The sequence below is a fragment of the Bubalus bubalis genome, chromosome 16 (genome assembly GCF_019923935.1).
Source record: "Bubalus bubalis isolate 160015118507 breed Murrah chromosome 16, NDDB_SH_1, whole genome shotgun sequence".
In the NCBI taxonomy this organism is placed as follows: domain Eukaryota; kingdom Metazoa; phylum Chordata; class Mammalia; order Artiodactyla; family Bovidae; genus Bubalus; species Bubalus bubalis.
In genome coordinates this window covers 36,823,632-36,834,928 of record NC_059172.1, presented here as the reverse complement: position 1 = coordinate 36,834,928, position 11,297 = coordinate 36,823,632, and the positions used below count along the sequence as shown (strand labels likewise).

Sequence of the window (11,297 nt, the reverse complement as noted above, 5' to 3'; positions counted from 1 at the left end):
TTCTAATTCTATGTTTAACTCCTTTTAAGGAACATATTCACCCCTTCAGTCTTTCATCCCTTCACTGTTAATTTCTTATGTCTGGGTTCACAACAAAAAAAATGATGCAAGGATTCCAGATTATCTATTTCATTAAGAGTTGATGAGGCTAAATTAGCCAGATCGTATGGTAATGGTAGCTGTGACTAAAGAAAAAACAAGGCTTTATTCCAATCAAGTAACACATTTACCCATGTTCCTATATTCTTTAGTTGTTAAAAATGATAGGTGACAAAGGCTTAGATAAATGATAAATGATCATAAAATGACAAATGATAAAGGTTTAGCTAAATACGTAACAGTAGTATTCCCACCACTGCAGAGGAAGACATTCATTTTCTACTGCTTAGTTTATGTTTGCCTTTTCTTATCAACTTTGTAGACTATCAGCTGATCATATAGATGTGGGTATTCTTCCAAGAGTTCCATTCTGAATCACTAATCTAACCTTATATCCATGATGATTGCAAAACGTCTTGATTATTATAGTTTTATATTGAGTACTAATTGAAGATATTGTAATAACTCAAAACTTATACTTTTTTAAAGATTACTTTGGATTTGTCACCTTGAGTTTCCTTATAAAATATAGAATCAGTTTCTGAATTATTGGCAAAATATGTGTTAGGATTCTTATAGGATAAATTGAAAGGAACTGACATCTTAACAATATTCCAAGATATATATAGGTGACATAGGTCTCTGTTGCTTTAGTTCTTGTCTACTGTCTCTCAACAATGTTTGTAATTTTCAGTACAGAATTTTGTGTTTTATCATACACAGAATTGTATCTTAATGTAACATGTTTTTATTCTCTATTACTAATTATTAGTTTTTACTTTCCAGTTATTTTTTCCAGTAGCAAGAATTATTATATAACAATTATATGATACAAAACACTTTTCATATGAACCTTATAGCTTATAACCTTGTTAATATCACTTATGACAAAGGCCATTACTTTTATTAAAATACTCTTTAAGACTTTTCAAATTAAAAATTGTGCCCATTACAAATAAAGTATAAATTTGGCATCATGTGTGTCAGGCAATAGCACCCCACTTCAGTACTCTTGCCTGGAAAATCCCACGGATGGAGGAGCCTGGTGGGCTGCAGTCCATGGGGTCGCTAAGAGTCGGGTACGACTGAGCGACTTCACTTTCACTTTTCACTTTCATGCATTGGAGAAAGAAATGGCAACCCACTCCAGTGTTCTTGCCTGGAGAATCCCAGGGACGGGGGAGCCTGGTGGGCTGCCGTCTATGGGGTCACACAGAGTTGGACACGACTGAAGTGACTTAGTAGTAGCAGTGTCAGCCTTGCACACAAATGAAAATATTACCATTCTCTGATCCAATATTCTATTCTTCTGGGAGTTATGAACCCATTCCAGCATTTTTGCCAGAGAAATCCCATGAACAGAGTCTAAGACTGGTGGGCTACGATCCTTGGGGTCGCAAACAATTGGACATGACTTAACAACTGAGTAAGTACATCAATTTATAAAATAAGAGTTATAGCTATTTATCAGAACCTTATCATAACTTTTAATTTCTAATTGAGATCTTTTAAACCACTGGATTAGTGAAGATTCTCCAAAGTAGCAGAGCCAATAGGACGTAGATGGATAGACAGATTTATTGATGGATTTAGAGACAGAGAGAGATTGATTGGGCTTCCCTGTTGGTTCAGCAGTAAAGTATCTGCCTGCAATGCAGGAGATGGGGGTTTATTCCTTGGGTCGGTAAGATATCCTGGAGGAGGGCATGGCAACCCACTCCCATATTCTTGCCTGTAGAACTTCCTGTACAGAGGGGACTGGTGGGTTACAGTTTATATGTCTCAAAGAGTAGGATTCGACTGTTAGCATGCATGCACACATGTAATAAAAGAACATTATAGGTTCAAATTTTTCTTTCCAGAATTCCTTAATTGAAAGGAAGAGTCAAATATTTAAAATATTTATTTAAGAAAAATTAAAAACATTCGTTTTGATTACATTTAATTAAAAACATTTAAAATCTGAATTCATTGGCAAGGGAGCATGTCTATATTTAGTTAGATTTTAGACATTTTTTTGTTAATGAAAACAGTAGAAAAGGAACTCTATATGAAGAAAACTGGTGTATATAAATGTCTCTTATTTAGCCTTTTAGGAAAGAGAAGAGTAAGGAGGTGTCTGCAAGTTGTGGTTATGATTTCAGGGACAATAGGTGTGGGTGAACCCCAGATGACATAACTAAAATCTGCTGGGTCTCCTGTGGTTTGACTGCTGGCTAACAAATCCCTCACTTAAGGGTTATAAATTGTCTTTCTCCACACATTCATTAACAATATTAAAATTGATAGCTAACAGCTTTCTTCTTCAATTCAAACTGAATAAATTGATGTTATGCCTCCAAATAATACAGATCATGGTTTTAATGGAGAAAGAACACAAAAACATGATCTTGGACAAACGTATAGAAGATGAAGAAGGTCTATATTACAGAGATAAGAGAAAAGCATGAAAGATTGTCCCTGAGATGTCCACCCATTGTGGATGGTTCCAGCACCAAATGGATGTGGGATGTTGACATTGGCCAGGTGCTGTTACAGATGGTCCAGATAGAAAGCACTGCAGAATATATAATACAAAAATATTAAGAAGAGTTGGTGTTTGATAAGAGTTTAGTGTGGTTGATATGAAGGATAGTGCTTTTCAGATATCTGGTAAGAGCAGAATCAGTTTCCAACTTTTGACAAGTAAGCCTCACTATTCCCAAGTTTACCTCAGTAACGTTTCATTACCAGCTATAATCACTCCATCCTATCAACCCTGTACTCACTTATGTACTTCTCACCTGCCATCCCACTATCTGTACTTCTCAGACCATGCTCAAATGTTGCCTCTTCCTCTTGAAAAAGTGACACCCTGATCGTTCTTAAAGGATTCCTATTCTATCCCTGATTATCTTTGAGACAGAAAAACTTTACTACTGTTAGAGTCAATGATGTATGAACTGACCATAAAATGAGTCATTGGGGTGCTAACCCACAGGTACCCAATAGCTTAGTTTAGTGATCAATCTATCCTAAAATACACAGCAACTGATACAGACTTCCCGCATTAAAGTGATTCTGGCTGACTTGTTTCTTTCACTTGAGGTTAAGCACCAGGAACCACAGCTGCTTCCTGCATTACTGCCCTATTTGTTGACACTCAGTATAGTGTTAGCTGATCATGAGTTTACTGACACAAACCAATTTTACTGAAAAGTTTATGAAAGAATGAAATAACCTAACCTTAGTTTAACAGCTTTACTAATATTTCTCTAATATATGGTTTGAGAACTTCTTGATTCAAAATATATAATGGTTAATGGGTAATGATTTTGATCAGATAACTTTCATATAGCACATAAGATCAAAAGCTTTCAGAAAAAAATCAATTATCAGTGAATTGAGTATGATTAAATTTCTTTGCTTATTTTAAATTTATCTTCTTAAACATTTCCCCTTTCAGCTCTCTGTCTTCCATTTATAGTTCTATATTTAATTTCTTTTAAGGAACATGTCCCTCCAAGCCTTCATTTTCTATCAACTTCTTATGCCTGAGCCCACAAAAATGACCCATGTTCCAGATTATCTATTTCTCATTAAGAATTAATGAGCCTAAATTAATCAAGTCTCATGGAAATGATAGCTCTGGAAAGTTTAAATGCAAGAACAAAGTCTCTATTCTGATTAATTTATCCATTTACTGATGTTCCTTGGCTTCCCTGGTGGCTGGGACATCAAGAATCTGCCTCCAATATGAGAGATCCTGGGTTCAATCCCCGGATCAGGAAGATCCCCTGGAGAAGGGAATGGCAAACCACTCTAGTATTTTTGCCTGGAGAATCCCATGGACAGAGGAGCTTGGTGGGCTACAGTCTATGGGGTCACAAAGAGTCGGACATGACTGAACAATTAGCACACACACAACAGATGTTCCTATATCCTTTAGTTATAAAGGATGAGTCCCTCCTTACCTCTACATTTGTCTGCTCTTCTCTTGCTTCCTCAAGGTCCCTCCACTCTAATTACCTTGTTATGTGTATTACAGAATTTATTTTATATATTTTAGCCACAGAAATTTAAGTATTTCCACTATTAGAAACATAGCAAAAACTTACCACAGTTTTATTAGAAAAGTAAAAACGTAGCAAGAAATCTTGACCCAGATTCTGCAAATGTACACAGATTTGAATGACCTTTCCTAAAACTCTTCCTCACATTCTCCTGGAAAGACATCTCATCTGACACAGAGGCAGACAACATAGATCCATACATAGACAAAAACAGTTTGCTTTTAAGTAACAAAATGTATGTTTACTCTCTTTCTTAGAGAGCATTCTGCACTAATGTAACTGTTGAACTCTTACTAGCCCAGACCAGCTGTTTTTGACTGAGAGACAACTGAGAATAACAGAATACTGAATGACACCCCAGTCCAGTACTCTTGCCTGGAAAATCCCATGGACGGAGGAGCCTGGTAGGCTGCAGTCCATGGGGGTGCTGGGAGTCGGACACGACTGAGAGACTTCTCTTTCTCTTTTCACTTTCATGCATTGGAGAAGGAATGGCAACCCACTCCAGTGTTCTTGCCTGAAGAATCTCAGGGACGGGGGAGCCTGGTGGGCTTCTGTCTATGGGGTCCCACAGAGTCAGACACGACTGAAGTGACTTAGCAGCAGCAACAGCAGAAGCAGTAACTGAAATGTGAAATATGGAGAGAATCACCAACCTCTGACTAAAACATAATTGCCAAGTAAAATAAGCAAGTATACTTTTTTTTTAATTTTAAAAATGTTTTACATCTATGTTTTAATTTTATTTTATTTTTAAACTTTACAATATTGTATTAGTTTTGCCAAATATCGAAATGAATCTGCCACAGGTATACATGTGTTCCCCTTCCTGAACCCTCCTCCCTCCTCCCTCCCCATTCCCTCCCTCTGGGTCGTCCCAGTGCACCAGCCCCAAGCATCCAGTATCGTGCATCGAACCTGGACTGGCAACTCGTTTCATACATGATATTATACATGTTTCAATGCCATTCTCCCAAATCTTCCCACCCTCTCCCTCTCCAACAGAGTCCATAAGACTGATCTATAAATCAGTGTCTCTTTTGCTGTCTCGTACACAGGGTTATTGTTACCATTTTATAAATTCCATATATATGCGTTAGTATACTGTATTGGTGTTTTTCTTTCTGGCTTACTTCACTCTGTATAATAGGCTCCAGTTTCATCCACCTCATTAGAAATGATTCAAATGTATTCTTTTTCATGGCTGAGTAATACTCCATTGTGTATATGTACCACTGCTTTCTTATCCATTCATCTGCTGATGGACATCTAGGTTGCTTCCATGTCCTGGCTATTATAAACAGTGCTGCAATGAATATTGGGGTACACGTGTCTCTTTCCCTTCTGGTTTCCTCATTGTGTATGCCCAGCAGTGGGATTGCTGGGTCATAAGGCATTTCTATTTCCAGTTTTTTGAGGAATCTCCACACTGTTCTCCATAGTGGCTGTACTAGTTTGCATTCCCACCAACAGTGTAAGAGGGTTCCCTCTTCTCCACACCCTCTCCAGCATTTATTGCTTGTAGACTTTTGGATCGCAGCCATTCTGACTGGCGTGAAATGGTACCTCATAGTGGTTTTGATTTGCATTTCTCTGATAATGAGTGATATTGAGCATCTTTTCATGTGTTTGTTAGCCATCTGTATGTCTTCTTTGGAGAAATGTCTATTTAGTTCTTTGGCCCATTTTTTGATTGGGTCATTTATTTTTCTGGAGTTGAGCTGTAGGAGTTGCCTGTATATTTTTGAGATTAGTTGTTTGTCAGTTGCTTTATTTGCTATTACTTTCTCCCATTCTGAAGGCTGCCTTTTCACCTTGCTAATAGTTTCCTTTGATGTGCAGAAGTTTTTAAGTTTAATTAGGTCCCATTTGTTTATTTTTGCTTTTATTTCCAATATTCTGGGAGGTGGGTCATAGAGGATCCTGCTGTGATGTATGTCGGAGAGTGTTTTGCCTATGTTCTCCTCTAGGAGTTTTATAGTTTCTGGTCTTACGTTTAGATCTTTAATCTATTTTGAGTTTATTTTTGTGTATGGTGTTAGAAAGTGTTCTAGTTTCATTCTTTTACAAGTGGTTGACCAGATTTCCCAGCACCACTTGTTAAAGAGATTGTCTTTAATCCAATGTATATTCTTGCCTCCTTTGTCAAAGATAAGGTGTCCATATGTGCATGGATTTATCTCTGGGCTTTCTATTTTGTTCCATTGATCTATATTTCTGTTTTTGTGCCAGTACCATACTGTCTTGATGACTGTGGCTTTGTAGTAGAGCCTGAAGTCAGGTAGGTTGATTCCTCCAGTTCCATTCTTCCTTCTCAAGATAGCTTTGGCTATTTGAGGTTTTTGTATTTCCATACAAATTGTGAAATTATTTGTTCTATCTCTGTAAAGAATACTGTTGGTAGCTTGATAGGGATTGCATTGAATCTATAAATTGCTTTGGGTAGTATACTCATTTTCACTACATTGATTCTTCCAATCCATGAACACGGTATATTTCTCCATCTATTAGTGTCCTCTTTGATTTCTTTCACCAGTGTTTTATAGTTTTCTATATATAGGTCTTTAGTTTCTTTAGGTAGATATATTCCTAAGTATCTTATTCTTTCCGTTGCAATGGTGAATGGAATTGTTTCCTTAATTTCTCTTTGTGTTTTCTCATTATTAGTGTATAGGAATGCAAGGGATTTCTCTGTGTTGATTTTATATCCTGCAACTTTACTATAATCATTGATTAGTGCTAGTAATTTTCTGGTGGAATCTTTAGGGTTTTCTATGTAGAGGATCATGTCATCTGCAAATAGTGAGAGCTTTACTTCTTCTTTTCCAATTTGGGTTCCTTTTATTTCTTTTTCTGCTCTGATTGCTGTGGCCAAAACTTCCAAAACCATGTTGAATAGTAATGGTGAAAGTGAGCACCCTTGTCTTGTTCCTGACTTTAGAGGAAATGCTTTCAATTTTTCACCATTGAGGATAATGTTTTCTGTGGGTTTGTCATATATAGCTTTTATTATGTTGAGGTATATTCCTTCTATTCCTGCTTTCTGGAGAGTTTTTATCATAAATGGATGTTGAATTTTGTCAAAGGCTTTCTCTGCATCCACTGAGATAATCATATGGTTTTTATTTTTCAATTTGTTAATGTGGTGTATTACATTGATTGATTTGCGGATATTGAAGAATCCTTGCATCCCTGGGATAAAGCCCACTTGGTCATGGTGTATGATCTTTTTAATGTGTTGTTGGATTCTGATTGCTAGAATTTTGTTAAGGATTTTTGCATCTATGTTCATCAGTGATATTGGCCTGTAGTTTTCTTTTTTTGTGGGATCTTTGTCAGGTTTTGGTATTAGGGTGATGGTGGCCTCATAGAATGAGTTTGGAAGTTTACCTTCCTCTGCAATTTTCTGGAAGAGTTTGAGCAGGATAGGTGTTAGCTCTTCTCTAAATTTTTGGTAGAAATCAGCTGTGAAGCTGTCTGGACCTGGGCTTTTGTTTGCTGGAAGATTTTTGATTACAGTTTTGATTTCCATGCTTGTGATGGGTCTGTTAAGATTTTCTATTTCTTCCTGATCGAGTTTTGGAAAGTTGTACTTTTCTAAGAATTTGTCCATTTCTTCCTCGTTGTCCATTTTATTGGCATATAATTGCTGATAGTAGTCTCTTATGATCCTTTGTATTTCTGTGTTGTCTGTTGTGATTTCTCCATTTTCATTTTATTGATTTGATTTTTCTCCCTTTGTTTCTTGATGAGTCTGCCTAATGGTTTGCCAATTTTATTTATCCTTTCAAAGAATCAGCTTTTGGTTTTGTTGATTTTTGCTATGGTCTTTTTTTTTTTTTTAATTTATTTCTGCTCTAATTTTTAAGATTTCTTTCCTTCTACTAACCCTGGGGTTCTTCATTTCTTCCTTTTCTAGTTGCTTTAGGTGTAGAGTTAGGTTATTTATTTGACTTTTTTCTTGTTTCTTGAGGTATGCCTGTATTGCTATGAACTTTCTCCTTAGGACTGCTTTTACAGTGTCCCACAGGTTTTGGGTTGTTGTGTTTTCATTTTCATTCATTTCTGTGCATATTTTGATTTCTTCTGTGATTTGTTGGTTATTCAGCAGCGTGTTGTTCAGCCTCCATATGTTGGAATTTTTAATAGTTTTTCTCCTGTAATTGAGATCTAATCTTACTGCATTGTGGTCAGAAAAGATGCTTGGAATAATTTCTATTTTTTTGAATTTACCAAGGCTAGATTTATGGCCCAGGATGTGATCTATCCTGGAGAAGGTTCCATGTGCGCTTGAGAAAAAGGTGAAATTCATTGTTTTGGGATGAAATGTCCTATAGATATCAATTAGGTCTAACTGGTCTACTGTATCGTTTAAAGTTTGTGTTTCCTTGTTAATTTTCTGTTTAGTTGATCTATCCATAGGTGTGAGTGGGGTATTAAAGTCTCCCACTATTATTGTGTTATTGTTAATTTCTCCTTTCATACTAAACAAGTATACTTTTTTGGTCCACAGTTCTGAAATGAAATAACAGACAAGACAGCAGTTGATTCCCTTACTTAGGAATTTAGCCGGTTCTATGTAACACAGTTGCACATCATATTTTTTGGTCTTGTGGATGCCTTTCCTAAAAAAATAAAATGATGTGTCTTTATGGATTTTTCTTTTACCTTCTATATATGAATGAGGTGGATGATGTGTTTTGAGCTCTACCAAAATCATATACACTCAGTACGATGACTTTGGATGAAAATAGGAAGTAGCAGAGGGAGTAACACTGACAGAGAAATGTTTTTTGTTTGCATCAGGAGACCCAAGGACACTGCCTATTTCCAACATCATAGTCTTCATGCCTTCTATGTTAATACTAATAGGGATCCCAGGCCTAGAGTCTGTGCAGTGTTGGATTGGGATTCCATTCTCTGTCCTGTATCTCATTGCTATGATCAGAAATGCCTTGCTTCTGATCATCATCAAATGAGATCCGAGCCTCCATGAGCCCAAGTACATGTTTCCAGGCATGCTAGGAGTCACAGATATTGTACTTCTTACCAGTATTGTGCCCAAGATTCTTGGAACCTTCTGGTTTCATGTACCAGAAATATATTTTGATTCTTGCCTGCTTCAAATGTGGCTCATTCACACATTTCAGGGCATAGAATCAGACATCTTGCTGGTCATGGCCCTGGACCACTATGTAGTCATCTGTTATCCACTCAGAAATGCTGCCATCTTACCCACTTTCTAGTCACCCAAATAGCAGCTGCAGTCACTCAGGACTGCCATTCTTGTAACTCCATCCTTAGTACTGATAAAGTTCCAGTTTCAGTTTTATTATAGAGCAGTCATCTCCCACTCCTACTGTGAGCATATGGCCATTGTGAAACTTGCTGCAGAAAATATCAGGGTAAACAAAATCTATGGTATGTTTGTGGCTTTCAACATCACAGTGTTTGATCCCACATTCATTACATTGTCCTATATGCAGATATTTATCACAGTTTTTTGATTTCCCCAAAAGGAGGCCAGGTTGAAAGCATTCAATACTTGCATCGCTCACATCTGTGTCTTTCTCCAGCTCTACCTCCTTAGTTTCTTCTCATTCTTTGCACATAGGTTTGATTCTCACATCCCACCTTATATTCACATCCTCTTTCCTAGCACTTATCTGTTGGTCCCTCCATTTCTCAATCCACTTGTCTATGGTGCAAAGACCGAGAAGATCTGTATCCATAGGGTAAAAATGTTCTGTTTATAAAGTTTACCATGAATAATACTTTCAGGCTTTTCCTTTTGTACAATAGTAACAATCTTTAAAAACAAAACAACAAAAATCCGTGTCATTTGTGAATCCAGAATATTCTAATTGTTATTTTTTACTGTTGTTATTTTTAATTTGCCAGCATGTAAGCTGGTTTCCAGATTCTATTTGCCCATGACAATTATCTGTCAGAAGGATTGTGGATTCTACTTGGTTAATGAGAATAAGAAACATAAAACAATACAATAGTGAATGTGTGTCTTTTCCTTTTCTTGCAGAAATTATGATGTAATGAAAAATTCAGGACGGGGTTTGTAGGTGCAAATAGTGTTATATTACTCAAATGGATTGTTACATATTTATGCTTATATTGTGAAAAATTATTTAAGCTTTAAAACAAATGATTTGTGTACATGTGTTAGACTTCAACATAAAGCTTTAAAATAGTAAAAAAAATAAATCTTTAGAAATGAAAACAAAAGATAGAAGAAAGTCTGAGGAATTCCTGTAGGTTAAAGAAGTCTAAAGAGATATGAATATTAAATGCACTGTGTTGATCCTGAATCAGATTTTGGACAGTTAGACTATTTGTCTGCAGAAGGAAATGGCAACCTACTCCAGTATTCATGCCTAGAAAACTCCATGGACAAAGGAGCCTGATGGGCTATAGTCCATGGGGTCACAGAAGGACTGAGCAACAAACACTTCACTTTCCCTCTCTCAATCTTATGAAAAATAAAATGGTTTCTTTCTCATCTTCCATTTGCTTGGGTTTTTTGTTGCTTAGTCACCAAGTTATGTCCAACTGTTTGCAACAACATGGACTGTAGCCCATCAAGCTCCTCTGTCCATGAGATTTCCCAGGCAAGAATACTGGAGTGGGTTGCCATTTCCTTCTCCAAGGGAATCCTAACCCAGGAGCTGAATATACATTTTCTATGTGTCTCCTGCATTGTAAGAGGATTCTTTACTACTGAGTCACCAGGAAAGCACCTGGCATTTTCATATAAACACTGTTGTATTTTCAACATAAAGTATAAAATTTGTTGATTCTATATCTTATTCCTAATATTACATATGCAAATGTGCATCTCCCCCCCCACCTCCACCCTGCTTGACTGCTTTCTTGTTTTTAGATTCTAGTTAGGCATTTCCTTTAAGGAGTTTAGCCATTTTCCTCTACCCCTCCTAGTAGCACTCATGCTGTGTATAATATAGATCACTCTAATTTATTTGTATATTCATGACCTACACATACACGACACACTTTAATTACAAATAAATGCATAATGAATGGAAGATTCAGAAAATAAATGCATAAAAATGCTACCAAATTTTCATAACAAGCATTTATTCTCAGAACAGTAATAATAATAATGACAATAAT

At 36.5% G+C, this 11,297-nt stretch overlaps 1 pseudogene; it reads left to right on the top strand.

Moving 5' to 3' along the window:
* The first annotated feature begins 2,508 nt into the window (after positions 1-2,508).
* LOC102398280 lies at positions 2,509-9,907 on the top strand (annotated as a pseudogene).
* The last annotated feature ends 1,390 nt before the right edge of the window (positions 9,908-11,297 follow it).